General features: G+C 41.1%; 1 long non-coding RNA gene across 1 annotated transcript in view; it reads left to right on the forward strand.

Annotated features, from left to right (window-relative positions):
• Positions 1-330: 330 nt before the first annotated feature.
• LOC146802540 (uncharacterized) overlaps positions 331-16,227 on the forward strand; it is a 237,645-nt gene continuing 221,748 nt past the window's right edge. Inside the window, exon 1 of the long non-coding RNA XR_014967414.1 lies at positions 331-354. This is a non-coding gene — a long non-coding RNA (uncharacterized LOC146802540). The remainder of the gene's footprint in view (positions 355-16,227) is intronic.

Here is a 16,227-nt window from a genome sequence, read left to right on the forward strand (position 1 = left end):
ACTGTGAGCTAATAATTAAATCCATTCACAGTAAAGAGGGGGGAAAGCGGATTGGGATAACAAGAGATCTGCCACTGCTGTGCTTCTTCCTAACTGGATACCCTGCGAGGGTCTTCTCGAGTACATGCAAGCACAAACACAAAATTATTACTTCTTCACTGGCCCCTCCTTTCACTTCCCTCTAATTCCCTCTAAACTCCTCTCTCTCTATAGTTATTCCTATTACCTGTATTGCACAGTGGTCTGGCTGCTCTCCTTAATGTTTGAATGACATTTGTACATGTTTAACCAAGTTAATATATTCAAGTTCTTTCTGTCTTTTCTTTACAGATGCTGGCTGCAGAACTTCAGGTGGTAAGTACAAATACATATATATATATATACATTTATATCTATTGAGAAATAATAACTCTGCTTAATAGTAGTTTGTATAACTAAAAGGAGTTTTCAGCAGTAGATGCGCAGCTCAATATAGAATTCCCAAATTAGCTGATACCTAGCTCAATGGTATACAAGTCTCTTCACTCAAAATAATTGATATTTCAGTCTTTAGAATTCCTCTCTCACATGACTGCCAGAACTAGAGAAGAATATATGTCACAACCTTTATCAACTGCTTTGACTTACTTGGTTTTCTTCTCTTCTTCCTTCTTAACGTCCAAAAGAAAAAAACAATTAGGTACCAACTGAAACTCTCACAGAGAAAGAAATTCCGCTGTGTTCTGAAAATACCTGCATAAGAGAGACTCCGGAATTCTCTCTACTGTTATCGGAGAAATTTAGTCTAGGAGAATAACAGGCGGAGCAATGCAGGATAAAACACTACTCCCCTGATGAATTTCCTGTCACCAAACACGCGTGGTGGCAAAATGCTGCTTCTCCTCAGGATAAGATGGTTGAGGTGTGCTGTGCCCATAGAGCACAAGCACGATAACCCCTACACTTCTCCCTTAGGCTGAACAGTATAACGATCACAAAACGAAAAACAATTGGCAGCCACCATCTTGGAAATTCAGCTGTGGAGTGATATGGATCTTCTCGCACTACAACTGCAGAAGCCTCTGTGAAATGAATCGGTGCAGCCTGTCAGATGAGTACCTAGGCACCCTCTAATGCTTTAGCCCAGAACAGGGATGAAATAGCGTAGTTTTGGATATAGATCGTCCAGTCCTGACAGTACCCCCCACCAAAACCCCTTCTCCTCCCTCCTTGGGCATCTTAGAATGGGTCTTGTGAAACTCTTGAACCAATCTAGAGTCAGGAACATTAGAACTGGGTTTCCATGACCTTTCCTCAGGGCCAAAACCTCTCCAGTCTACCAAATAAAATATCTTCCCCTTCTTTAGTTTAGAATCTATAATTCGTTTTACTTCGAATTCTCCTTCAGACTGTAACTGATCTGGCGTTGGTGGTAGCTCTTTTTTCAACTCAGGTGGATTTCTTGTAATCAATGATACATGGAACCCTGGATGTATTCTTAACTTACTGGGGAGTTTTATCTTTACACTGACTGGTTTTACCATCTTTTCAACAAGAAAGGGGCCCACAAATCGAGGTTGGAATTTTTTGTTCCCTTTTAAGCGCATATTACGAGTGGAGATCCAAACCTTATCTCCTGGCACATAAACTGGATTTCATCTCCTCTCCTCTGCTGTCTGCCTGCTTCTTATAAGAACCTTTCACTTTCACTAAATTACTGGTGCTACCTGATAGGTCTTCTGCAAATCCCTGACTACAACCAACACTGCAGGTACCTCGCTCTCTAGTTTACCTACAAACATGTTAGGATGTCTGCCTGAATTAAAAAATATGTGGGAATAACCTGTGGAAGAGTGTACTAAAATGTTATAGGCAAATTCATCATCCCAAATCAAGGTCGGCCAATCCCCTTCTTGTTCCATCAGATACAGGGACAAGTATTACTCCAGATTTTGATTTTCCTTCTCGGGTTGTCCATCACTCTCAGGGTGGAAACCAGTAGACAACCGAGAATCAACTCCTAATCTCTACAAGAAGGCCCTCCAAAAATGTGAGACAAACCATGGGCCCCGATTGGAAATAACCACCTTGGGAATCCCATGTGTCTTTACGATGTGTTGAGTGAATAATGTGGCCAGCTGTGCAGAATTGGGGATAGATTTTAGCGGGACGAAATTACTCATTTAAGGAAAATTATCAACCACCACCCATATGGTAGAGAACCCCTGACAGGAGGGTAGGTCAACAATAAAATCCATGGAGACTGTATGCCATAGATAAGGGGCTACAGGCGAAGGCATACGCACACCTTGTGTTGCCTGCCTGATGACCTTCCCCTCGGCACACTGTTCACCAGATGCCACATTTTGCCTCACCTGAGCTTCCAAATTTGGCCACCAAAATTCTCGTTTTATCAGCTCCAGCGTCTTTTTCATCCCTTTTTGTCCAGCCAACACATTATCATGGCACAGTTGAATGACTTCTGTACGTAAATCCTCGTATGGAACTTGAAGGTATCCTTAATAAAAGGGGTTTCTATCCTTTATTTCTCTTCCTGAACTACTCTTGACCCAATCTAACATTTCTTCTACTGGAAAGGAATTCTTGAGTTTGTTTTCCAACTCAGTGTACAAAATGGTTCCTACGGTCTTTTCTTTGGGGATAATCAGTCCTTCCTTCGAGATTTCTTTACCTTCACCTGTATTTAGATGAGACAAGGTGTCTGCCATTCCATTTGCTAATCCCAGTTTATAAATTAAAACAAAATTATAATCTGCAAAGGAGAGTGACCATCTCAATTGCCTGGGAATGAGTGTTCGAGTCGACCTCAGAAACTGCAAATTTCGATGGTCTGTAAAAACTGTGATCTCATGCTTTGCTCCAAATAAATAATGCCTCCATTCCTGGAAGGTATCCTTTACTGCTAACAATTCCTTGTACACTATAATAGTTTATTTCTGCGGTAGTCAATTTTCGGGAACGATAGGCCACAGGATGAAGTTGACCTGTTTTCTTTTGTCTTTGCGTCAGGATTCCTCCGATGGCCAAATCAGATGCGTTTGCTTCAACAAAGAAGGGTTCTTCTGGATTTGGATGCAATAGAACAGGTGCAGTAGTAAAGGTTTATTTCAGTACCTGGAAAGCCTCCTCAGTTTCTGCACTCCAAACAAACTTCTCTTTCTTCTACAGTAAGCGAGTGAGAGAACTAACCTTTTCAGAAAAATTGAGGATAACACACCTGTAAAAATTGGTGAATCTGATCAAACTTTGTATTTCTTTTAAATTTCGAGGTGTAGGCCAATCTTTTATCGCTCTCACCTTGGTTTCATCCATAGATACCTCATCAGGAGACAAAATGGAACCCAAAAATTCCACTTGAACGGTATGAAAAACACACTTTTCAAACTTAACATAGAGTTGATTGGCAAGCAATCTTTCCAAACTTGGGTGCAGCAATCTTACCAAACTTGGGCGCACATGCAGAACATGTTCTTCCATGTTTGCCGAAAAAACTGAGAATATTGTCTATGCATACAACTGCGAAGCGATCCAAAAACTCCCTGAGAATGTAATTGACAAAGTGCTGGAACGCGGCAGGAGCATTGCACAGACCAAAGGGCATGACCTGATACTCAAACAGGTCAAAGAGAGTTCAGAACGCTGTCTTCCACTTGTCGCCCTCGGCCATCTTCATCAAGTGAGAGGCCCTTCTCAAATCCAATTTGGTGTATATACAGGTTTCCTTTACCTGATCCAGAAGTTCAAAAATCAATGGCAGGGGGTAACAATTCTTCTTGGTAACTTTGTTCAAGGCCCGATAATCGATACGAGCCCTAAGCTTTCCATCCTGCCAAGGGATAAGGAACAGCGGTAAAGAGACTGGGGATTGGGAAGGTCGAATGAACCCATTGGCTAAATATTGGTCCAGACTGGGAACTGGGAAGGTCAAATGAACCCATTGGCTAAATATTGGTCCAAATATTCCTTCAAATGACAATTATCCGCTTCCGAGAGGGCATTGATTTGACTGCATGGCAATGAAGAACCTGGTTCTAATTCAATCTTACAATCATATTCCCGAAGAGGGGGACATTTCTTAGCCTCTTGCTCATCAAATACTGTCACCAAATTGTGGTGTTCTCTGGGGATCTCTAGGATTTCCACAGCACAAATCATACAAGACTGCTCAGCCAAAAGAGACGGTTGCAATGGCTGAGGGTCCGAGGTACACAAGTTATAGCAATGTTCCTTACAGTATACGCAATTCAGCTCTACAGTTCTTCTAGCCCAATCGATCTTCGGATTGTGTTCAGTAAGCCACAGCAGCCCCAGAATAAGCTGAAATTGAGGGGCATCATTGAGACTGAACGTCAAAAAGCTTCGGTGTTAGCCGGGTCCTATCAATGCTATTTCCTCAGTGTCGAATGTAATGAGTGCATTTTAAACGCACTCGCCAAAGTGATTCTGCTAACAGTTTAATTTCCAAGTTTAACTTGATGAACCTAATGGATCTTAATCAGGAGAACTTCACTGAGAGAATACCAACATTCAAGGGGGGGCACAGTTCTGTAATAGATTATATATTTGTTTCTTTCTGCTTATTCTCATCCCTGCTAGAATTAAAAGTATTAAGGCATTACCTGAGTGATCATTACCCCCTGACGGCGGGTTTTCATTGGGAGAAAAAAACAACTGGAGAAGTATCTCTGTATAGGGAGCCAATCACTTTAATTGATCAGGGACGAAGGGTGAGGTGGGCCTCGGTAGTTCCTTCCGATTTTGTACAAAATTTGCTTTCCACTTGCTGAGCCTATTTTTATTCCTGTTTATCTAAAGAAGAAACAGTCCAGGGAATCACAAAGTCCTTTTTAAACATTAGTAGGTTCATTAAAACAGCAATCTGCAAAGCAGGTGTACCCCCGTGATTCGTGAAGTAAGATGGTTTGAAGGATGTTGCTCCAAAGCCTATAAGGATCTTTGGAATCTTTTGCATATTATGCCCCTGTGCCAGGAGAAGGTAAAAAGAGCCAGGGCTGCATATAGATTGGCCTCAAAGGAACGTAAATCCCAGTTCAAAAAGGAGGCCTGGGACAAGCTACTAACCGCAAGCTTGCAACAAGATAGTACGCCATATTGGAGAGTGATTTACTAACCTCTTTTTAGCAATGGTCACCTTTATAACCAGGCTTGCACAACTACACCACAAGCCTGGGTTAATCACTTTAAGGCCACCTATAGCTTTGAAGCTGAGGATAGGGAATTGAATGACACGAGGAGTAGTCAGAAAATAGTTTTTCAATTATCTGAGGTCATAGTAGCCATTTCCCGATTACCATCCGGTAAAGCACCCATCCCGGATGGGGTGCCAGGGGATCTTTTTAAAACTGATATTGACTTGTGGGCTTTCTTGCTAACGTTGCACTTAAACTCAGTAGTCAACAGATGTCTCCTTCTAAACTGGACTCAAACAATAATAGTCGCTGCTTTTAAAAAGGGCCACAGGTAAGACTCCACTTGTTTTAGGCCCTTCTCTCTGATTGATTCAGAGGTAAAAATTATTGGTCAGATTTTACTGGATCGTTTCTCAGATTGGGCGGAGGAGAGAGGCTTTTTATCCATCCTACAGTATGGATTTAGGTCAGGTCCGGGTGCTATCGGGCAAAAACTGAACCTTTACATGCTGATTTGTAAGTATACTAAGGTCAAGAGGGGGGCAATTCATTTGGCCTTCATGGACCTTAGCTCTGCCTTCCAAGAATCCAAACTATGGTCCATGATGGCTCAGATGGGAGTGGACTCTGCATTAATGAGATTTCTAAATAATTTGCATAAAGATCTCTCAGCAAGTGTTAGGTTTGGCCCTAACGGGGAATGCACTGAGCACTTTAAATTGCGGCGTGGGTTCATCAAGACTGTACCTTAGCACTGTTTTTTTTTATCTCAATCAAATAGAACAAGTTTTGTTAGACCCAGATGTGGATGTCCCTAAAGTAGGAGGCCGTTCTGTACCGGCCATGCTTAATGCAGATGACACCGTTTTAATTGCTCGGACAGCCAAGGGTTTACAAAAACATCGTAATCTTTTTATTGATTTTATAAACAGCCTCGACCTTTCTACCACCTTCTCAAAATCACATGTAATGAAGCTTGGTCCGTCCAACACAAAAACGATGAAATTTCGTTGTAGATGGACACCATGCCAGTCAGGTAGATAAGTTTAAATATTTAGGGGTCCAGTTGGACTCTGGACTACACTGGCACTCTCTTATAACCCAGAATGTGATGTCCTTTAACAGAGCCATGTTTAGTATGTGCGATTTCTCACGCCAGTTTAGACGCACTTATATTAAATCCGTCTTGGACATTTTCAGGGCTAAGTGTGTCCCATTAGCGAGCTATGGCAGTGGAATATGGGGCTATGGCTCAGTAAACCGATTCAAGTAGCAGAAAATACATTTTTAAGGGGCCTCCTGGGAGTCCCACAAAGTGTACCTTATGAAATTGCCCACAAAGAACTGGGATTAGGTTATATTATTGACCAGATCCGACTTTCCCCCTTAAAACTTTAGTGATCAATTTGGACAAAGGAAGAGCTTGGTTTTCATATATTAATATTGCAGGATTGTTTAAAATTGGACAAGCACCTCCTGATCCCGTGGTTGGCTTATATCTCCCATAATATGACATCTTTAGGGAGGCCCGATTTATACAATATTCCCAGCTACTTAGAAAGGTCTGATCATAAACGGCTTGCAGCCGCATTCACAGGTAAGATAGCAGTGGACCGGGAGGACTCTGCAATACTGAAACTTTCAGTTAGACATGCGATTCTGATGAAAACTGTTAGTAATTTAGAACCTTATTTGACTTGGAACATGACTTGTCATCAGCGACGCTTATTGACTTATTTTAGGCTGAATCTATTCCTGCATTTCGTTTTTTTAATCATGGCTGTTTTAAGTATTCAGAACTGCCCCAATGTGACTGTGGCAATGTCTTGGTCAATGACATCTACACATTGCTATGATTTGTCCAAAATATAATAACCTACAGTATAAGTTTTTACGACCAATTGTAAAAGCTATGAATTTTATGCAAATTAGGCGTGCTCTACTGCACTTACAGGTTTTATACTCACCCATAGTTCATTTTCCTCTTGGTTTTAAAGCAAATGTGATCATGTGGTTGTCAATTTTTGTTTTTACAAACTTGTCCTGTATGATTTTATTTTTTAAATCGAATAAAGGTTATATGATGATGATGATGATGAGGGAAATGAGGGACTACAATTAACACTGAGAATAAGTCAATGAGAATGAATGAGATTGAATGTGAGTGAGTGTGAATGATTGTGAGTGAGTGAGTGTAAACAAGCGCAAGTGAGACTGTGGTGTTATGCTTGAGAGTCTGTCCTTGACCCTGGCATACTGAAAGTAATTCTTGTCCTATAGAGGCACCCAAGGCAAAATACTGGTGCTGACATATCGGAGACAGTTCTTTGTATGGAAGGCACCGGTGTCAAAATACTGCTACTGTCATACTGGAGATAATTCTTGACACCACATGCACCTGTGGGAAAAGGCACCCACATCTCAAATGCAATTGCTAGCATATTGGAGGTAATTCTTGGCATAAAGGAGGACAACTGTAGTATATGGAAGGGAGAAACCACAAGAAAGTGCTGCCCTGACATGCTTTGCTCATTTTTAACAATAGGTTCACCCATGGTATATGGATGTAATGACATATTTCCTGCACTGACATTTGTATGCAATTTTTGGCATTAGGAGATACCCAGACACACACGGGGGACCCGTGATAAAATACTGTCCCTGGCACAATGGAGGAGGTACTTTTTCACAATGAGGACAAACTCATAGCACATTCTTTTTAAAATGGGGTCACCTCCAGGGGAGACTCAGAGATCACTGATTTGGCACACCATGAAAAGACTTGAGTATTTAATAAGTGTCCTTTCAGAGAATTTACCATTTTAGCAAATGGATGTGAAATTTCTGCTTTAAAGTTCACTATTTGATCCAATTTATTTCAATGTTTCCTCATGGAGTACTTGCTTGCTACAATTTAGAGCACATATTACACCCACAGTCCTTTCAAAGATCATTTCAACACCCTAATATAGGTTATAGCTGAAAAATACATTTGGCTCTGTTTTGTGTTGTTATATTTATCATGCAGGTACTATGGAACTTTATTGATGTCAAGCACTGTGATGGGTAAACGTCCTTTAGGATGAAGCCGGAATCAATCTGTACCTTCACAGTGTTGGCAAAAGAACAAATGTGTATTTATCACTTGCTTTGGTGGAGCGCAAAGGTGGATTAGTGTTGGAATTAAAGACCAACGCCTTTCCTACTGTTGCGCAGACTGGAGTTGTAATAGTAAATTAAACTATTCCAATATTTAGAGCCCCCTCAGCAAGTTGCTAAAACAACTTGCGTCCAGAAAAAATGAGTGCTAAAGACACATTCGTTCAATTGACTATAGGGCATATCATCAACGAGGCGTTAAAAAATTATCGCCGCTTTTGTGTCCGTTTTCGGACGTAAAGCGGCGATAATTTTAACGCCCTATTAGCAAGGACACGCTCACGCGTGAATCCATGCTACTTCGCCCTTTCCCTTAACGCACAGCTTTGCATCTCTAATGAGATGCGAAGTGGGCGTTCCTTCCCAGAATATGGGATGAAATGTCGCTGAGCGACATTTCTCCTATTATCAAGCATCACGCTAAGAAGCATAGCGGCAAGAAAAGTAGCAATAACCTCTGTTATCGCTACTTTCCTTACGCCTGCTTCAAGACTGACTTAGCCATGATATCCTATGGAAGGTGGATATCATGGCTAAGTATGCCTTGCCCTATCATCAAGCTATTGCCAAACTTTGTGAGATTATCGCTGGATCTCCAGCGATAATCTCACGTTAGTCAGTTAGCGCTTGGAATGTTATCGCTTTTGAGATAAGCGTTGCTAATAGCATGCTATCTCAGCGATAAAATTCCACGTTACCCGGCGATAATTATCCTAGCGCTAAGTGCGCTTAGCGATAATTATTGTCGGTCCTTGATGATATGCCCCAGAATTCCTAAGGCAAGTGTGAAAAACGCATGCGGAATTCCGTCATACATTCATTGTGATGATACCAAGGTTACGATCATGTGACATGCTTCCCTGTGAAGATTTAGTTTCAACAATAATATGATGTTACTTCCTGTGATGTCCTTATGGTCAATGGGTGATGATGTCACTTCTGGTATTCCTGGCATATCGGCGGTCAATACTCACTAATTCAACATACATTTCAGGCACAACATTTTCAGTTTAACAAAGCAGCTGATATTTCCTAGGGAAGAGTGGTACTTTATTATTCATTTTTGCTCCCGTGTAAGTTATTTGTTCAAAATGAGTGGACATGTTTCAGACGTTTGAGCTTCTTTAGTCCTGTCCTAATTTAAAATCAATGACGTGCTATCTAAAAATGATAAATATCTGTAGGGAAAATGTCAATATAGTAAATTATTTCTAAATATAACATCATTTTAATGACTGCCCTTCAACAAAAAGGGGCATTGCGAGTAGGAATAATGATGCATTGGAGATGGGAGTTCACATCCATTTCATTCATCATTCTGAAAAAAGAACACAAATTAAAAGTGTGTGTAACACAAGAGTGGACAGCTGCTCTACTTCACCCGGAAAGAAAACCTTCCGGATAAAACACAACTGGGATCGATGAACTCTGAAGTGTGGAAAAGATGCTGTCCTTCAGTGGCACACGCTCCTTCCATGTGCCAGAGCTTCCCCTGGCCCGCAGCTAATGCAGCAACAACAGCTTCACATCTGTAACCTCTTCTGCTAATTATATCAAGCTGATGTCAAGTAATATGTTTACTGCTGATGTGTACCATGGAGAAGCCATGCATAGGTAAACTCTTTTACAGCTACTTGTATGGATGCTTTCTTAGTGTATAAAGAACTATAACAATGTACTGTCAGATTGTCTATTTTGAATAATGAATTTGCGCCTGTAGTTTTTTATAGTGGGCATTTCTACTGTACAAACGTTTTCGACCATTTTTTTCGAAATATGTTCAGGTATGTGAGTAATATCCTGCAGACGTACCTGCTGAGCAACTGAGTACAAGAGAGGGATAAGGTATACATTAGAGTGTGGTGAATTGGCAAAATAAGTGCAGTGACCCTGAATATCGACCCTACAATATCGATGGGACAAAGTATTGAGGGACAAATATCGAAAAGAAATATCAACAAGTAAGTGTAGATTTTCTTTACCTAAACTCCACAAATATTTACCTACCCTTAGAGAAAATAGGTGTGCTTGGATGAGATGTATAGTTGTCTTCGGAGGGCATTCTGTCCTTTCCGTAATAGATACTTTTATTTTCCTTTTCTTCCACATGATGACACCTCTGTCAGCCCCTGACCCATTGCTATTCCTATACTGTACCAGGTACTGTGAGGATCCCTTAGGCTGGTGGATGTGTTGAAGGTTCTGGGTACCAGACTGCTGACAAACAGGCCTTAGCTGCTTCAATTTTTGGTCGGTGAGCTCAATGGCCTCGACATGGTTCGTGCCCGTCTTCACCCCGTGGCGGTCTTTACCCGCGACTTGCTGGGGACTAGTACCACCAGTCCAAAGGGAGGTCCCAGGCAATTGTTGGAGGCTGGCAGAGCTTCAGGTTTCTTGGAGGGTGCACACGTTTCGGGTAGGGACAGCAAGCCACAGTTGTCGAGTTCTTTTACAGTTGGCAGGGTATGGCGCTGGTTTCCTCTGCAGCAGGGTGCAGTTCCTGGATCAGCAGCACGTCTTCTTCCTTGGTCTTCTTTAGGTTCATGGAATCTGAAGTTAAGGTCTTGGCGGGGCCTAAATACTGAATTTAGGGATGTTACAAGGGGAGACAGGGTAGCCAATGGGCTACTTAACCGTAGAGTATCCACACCTTCTAGTGACTACTTAGTGTGGGAGGGCCCGATTCACAGAAGTAATCTGAGACAAAATCCTAAACTTACCACTTTTGGTATTCACAGAAGGCATTTAGTAGTAGTAAAGTTAGGATTTTGTCTTAAGTCTGTCTTAAGTCTGTCTTAAGTCTGTCTTAAGTCTGTCGTAAGTTTGTATTAAGTTTGTCTTAAGTTTGTCTTAAGTCTGTCGTAAGTCTGTCTTAAGTCTGTCTTAAGTCAAACGTAAGATAAAATCCTAACTTTACTACAACTATATGCCTTCTGTGAATACCAAAAATAGTAAGTTTAGGATTTTGTTAGTTCTGTAAATCGGCCCCGAAGAGTCACTACCCTAGCCCTGACTGGAGGTTTTCTCACCATCTAAACATGGTGGAATCTCAGGAGCATGAGTCACCTCGCATGCCCTGCCCTAGGGGTGGGTCAGGCTGAGGGGGTCCTCCTCCTTATATAACTAATTTCCCTATCTTTCCTCCCCCAAAAGGGGAGCAGGAAGGGGACTGGGCCTCCCCAATATCTGGGGGTTCCTGGGTTGGATTTTAAAGGCTGCATTGCCTTTGAAGCTTCTTGCCTGGGAAGGCCATCCTGTCCTGGAGGAGATGAGAAACACCCCTGCCCAGAGCAGGTATTGTTTCTGTCCTCTAAGAGAAATGACTCGCACCCCATGAGGTCAGAAACATGTCTGGTGGTTGCAGGCTGGTGAGCACTGCCATTGGATCCCACTAGTGTTTGGTTAAGTTTTCAGGGGACCCTCAAAAAGGTTCTCCTGTGTCAATTCTTTAATAAATCTATCACTGGCATTAGTGAGGATTTATTAAGGCAAGATGTTTGGTGCCAAATACCTTAGAAATCAGTGAAGCCATCATGGAGCTAGGGAACTCAGGTTGACGAGTATCCAGCCCATGTACTTTTTATGGCTTGCAGTAGGGGTAGCTTACATATACCTCGTGCAGTCCATGGGAGGCGTGGCACACAGGGCTGTGCCATGTTGACTCTTAGGATTTTCCTGCACCACAACACACAGCCTGCAGTGGCAGAGTGCATAGTCTTGTTGAGAGGACCCTGGACTGGCACAATCAGTGCTATAGCCCCAGAGGACCATATTCAGTACCCATGCCCTAGGTACCAGCAGTACCATTTACTAGGAACGTACAGGGTAGCTGAAGAGATCTGGCACCAGGTTATCAGAGACCCAGTGCACTTACAGTTTGAAATCACATCAGACATCAGGCAAAAAGTGGGGAGCTAGCCATGCAAAAAGAGGCACATTCCTACACAGAGTGTACACATTTAACCAGCCACTCTCTTAATTCACCTATAACTCTTCACCCTGGCCCATCTCATCAAGATCATAGAGAACAAACATACCTTTGGAGTGACCGCCAACTAATCACCTTCAACTTCAATCTCTGGAACAAAGTCATCATCTTAGAACTAAACTCCAAACAAATAATAGATGTTACCACCTTTGACAAACTCACCCCACCCAAAACATTTATGCATCCTAAGCAGCAATACAAAGAAGGAAGGGATGTGGCTTTACTGCCGAAGCTGCTGACTTTGGAACTACGGTAACAGTTTTGAGTCCTGGCATTGGTATACCATCCTTTGATTTTAGGTAAATCATTTAGGGCCTAATTTAATATTTGATGTTTGGGTTGTCTTTTGCCTAGGCAACAGAGTATATTACTCTGTTGCCCTTGTGGAGGTCGTGAATGTGAAATTTTGAAATGTCTGTTAGGCTGATGGAAATTTCAAGCATTGACAGGGACTGCTGTCAAGACAGTTCCTGTTATTGTGTTGTAACTTTGCTATATGGCTCTATCAAACATGACTTGGCCATATGGCAAAGTTATTATTTTTTATTATCTAAAAAAAAAAAAAACACAAAGCGATATATATATTTTTTTAAACAAACAACACAATACCCTTCTTGCCATGGAAGTTATGTTCCATAGTGAGGGCGGCGTTTTGTATCTTTCAGTGCCCCCTTACTGCCAGTGTTTTTCTGGCCGTGATGTAAAGTGAAGACTGACCTGTATGTCTGCCTATATAAATTAGGTGGGTGGACATATAGGTTAATGTCTGATGGCCCTTACTCTGTCGGGCTGTCGGAGGTGTGTAACAACCTTGGAGATGAAGTAGTATCCACCTTGGTTGCACCAAAGTGCACACTATTATGTTGGTGTAAAGGGTACTCCGTCACATTGCAATGGCGTACCCTTCTCACCAACATATATAACCACCCCTTAATCTCTCCAAGCTAAACAAAACAACAACTAAAAAACCTGTGCAGTGTATTCTGGTGCTTGCGTAATGTAATGTTATGCTCATGTAAAGCAACCTAAAGGCCTTGGGCCAAGTTTACGCTATATAACACTTCAGCCACAAATTTTAAATAATAAAAACTGTGGTACAATGAAAAAATAAAAAAGACCAAGCACAAAATAGTTGCACTTAGTTGCCAATGGAAGAATAGCATAAGATCGTTCTTCAAAATCCTCCTGCAAATACTCATTTGACTGAAAAAACCTATATCAAGAGAAGAGAAATGCTACCCTACCCAAATCTGATCTTTTCTGTCAGGAACTCCACTAGGAAACTCCACAATGTGCTCCCAGAATTATGAAACATTGACCCCACAATCTTGTGAATGCTGTACTCCATTACAGTTAACTTTGTGGTCAAAGATAAGAAACTTGAACTTCATCTTGCCAAAGCGTCAAACTCAGAGTCATCTAAATTAAAACTGACGTCTAGTTATGCTACACTTTCGGGGGCAACATTACTACATTCAATTCCATTTAACTCCAGGGGAATTCCCTTTACAATTCTGATTGAATCTCTGCTGGTAACATCTTCTACCATATTTGTGGGAGGCTTTGATGCATTTCCTGTGGACCCTAGTTTGTTCCAGTATTGGATACCTAGTAAGTATAAGGTGACCAGATTTTAAAACCTCAAAACTGGGACATTTCAAAGAAACAGAAGAGGGAGTACAATGTTACATTATCCGAGTGCCACAAAATGACGATGCTCATCAACATAGAAACACAGAATAGGTACTAAGAAAATACATAAAAGGCTACTTTTAAACCCAGTATCATACCTGTTAATTACATTGCTTTTTATAACATTTCCTAACTAGCCCTGCCTTTAAACACATACAAATGTGCCTCCCACTGTTTACATTCGACCCTCTCTAAAAACTGGGACACAAGATAAATTTGCTGAAATCAGCCAGGACAGCTGTTAAGCAACCAGGACTGTCCTAGCAAATCCCTGAACCCTGGTCACCCTAACTAAGTAGCATCTTATCTCTGCATTTGATTTAGTTTTTCGAGCTTAGCCTAACATGATCGCCTCGCTCTCTTGCCTCAATTTGTAGATTTCTAACCAGTTTATATATTCTCTTTTATGCTTGGCTTCATTTTGTATGTATTCTTGTTAGTGTGCTTTATTTATCCATGTGTGCTCACATCCATTTTCCAATTCATATAGAACCTCAGTATTTTCCTTTCTCATTCTGGGGGCTATTGACCACCTGGGGATCATCAGAGTGAAGGTTTTTGCTTTCCTGGGCCTAACGCAATCCGTATCCTTGGCTCCTGACCATGGCTGGCCTTCTCTTTCTTCTTTTTCAGTTGCCATCGCAGAAGTTCTTCAGTTCTTCAGATCTCAGTGCAAATGAGACTTTGCTCATATATTTGAGCAGAAACATTGTTGACTATACCCATATGAACTTTCTTGAATAATATCTGTTTTTGTTGAAACTGTTCAAATTCTCACTGCACAACTCAAGAAAATTTGCTTACTTGATCATTTGGTGGTCACGTTTGTTCACACTTTGAGCCCTTTTTAGTGTGTGTGAATCACTTGCGCACTGAGCACACCATGTCATTACCTCCTGTCACCTTTTTTTACTTGCATTACAACTCACTTCTTCTCATATCCCCAAAATTTAAGAAGAAATCAGCCCAGGCACCCTCTTTCTCTGGAAATACTCCTAGGATTTGGAACTCACTCTCTAAAGACCTCAGCGGAACTCCTCCTTCTCTTGCTTCAAACAGGACCTCAAATTCTTACTGCTTAACAACTACTTTAACGCACAGAGAAGCTGAGCCACCTTTTTCTCAAGGAGCTAACGCCCAGCTACACAATGTCCCAATGCAGGCACCTGACTCATGGAGTCTATAATATGTCACTAATCACCATTGCATCTAATTGTATTGTTTATTCACTCTTTTTACTTTGACTGTTGACTACCTCAATGCTGTATTGTATGTTTTTTTTTTAATTAGCATAACCCATATATTGCTCTGATTCCTTCAGGTCCAGCTAGTGCTATATAAAAACTCACATAAAATAAATAAATAAATTGTCTCATGGTACTCATTTATAATATGTTTTGAAATGAATCATTTTTACATTCATTGTCCTATATGTCCTATATTTGCCTCATTTATCGGTTCGGGAAGTGTTGGTTTGGTATACTTGTCCACCCTAGGATTATGGGTGAATTATAGTATATCCCATTTTTGAAGTATACTCTCCATGTTGCATATCAGCAGCACCTGCCAATAAGCAATTCCCACATTTACTTGATTCAAAAGTAGAGAACCAGTTAAGTCATGAAATTCAACTAGAATCTCAGACATTCACACACCCAAATATCGATTGAGTTATTGAGAAAACTATGCCACAAACCTGGAGGTTAAGATCTCTGTTATCAGCTGTAAAAAAGTACCTCCATTTTGGATAGATTCATATTACACCCTACCAGTACTCTCAGTGATTACTTTGGCAATATTTTGGCTCCTATGGTGTGTCTAGCTGCATAACTGAATAATTACTATGTTGTCTGCTTAATTCTTTAATTTGGTGCAAGCTGTCGACGAAAGGACAAATATGTCGTTATGACCGGATAGAAATATCAAATGATTCCATGAAGAGGGATTAGGACACACCTAGTGTGTTCCTTGTGTAACTGACACTTATCTAGCTTCTCTGAATCACTTATTATGCTTGCATACGTTTTTGTTGGTTGCAATAACATGATTTACCCATCAAGAGGAAGGCTAAATCAATTGTGTGCATACCTTAAGATATGAAATCCTAGCTCCTGTGGTCAAACTCCTTATCTATATCTAAAAGCACAATGGCAGCTAGTATGTTTCTATTTCAAATAAATGAATCACTTTCACCAGGTTGAGGATATTAGTCACTAATCAATTAAATGAAATAGATAC

Source organism: Triturus cristatus, chromosome 8, assembly GCF_964204655.1.
Source record: "Triturus cristatus chromosome 8, aTriCri1.1, whole genome shotgun sequence".
Taxonomy (NCBI): Eukaryota; Metazoa; Chordata; class Amphibia; order Caudata; family Salamandridae; genus Triturus; species Triturus cristatus.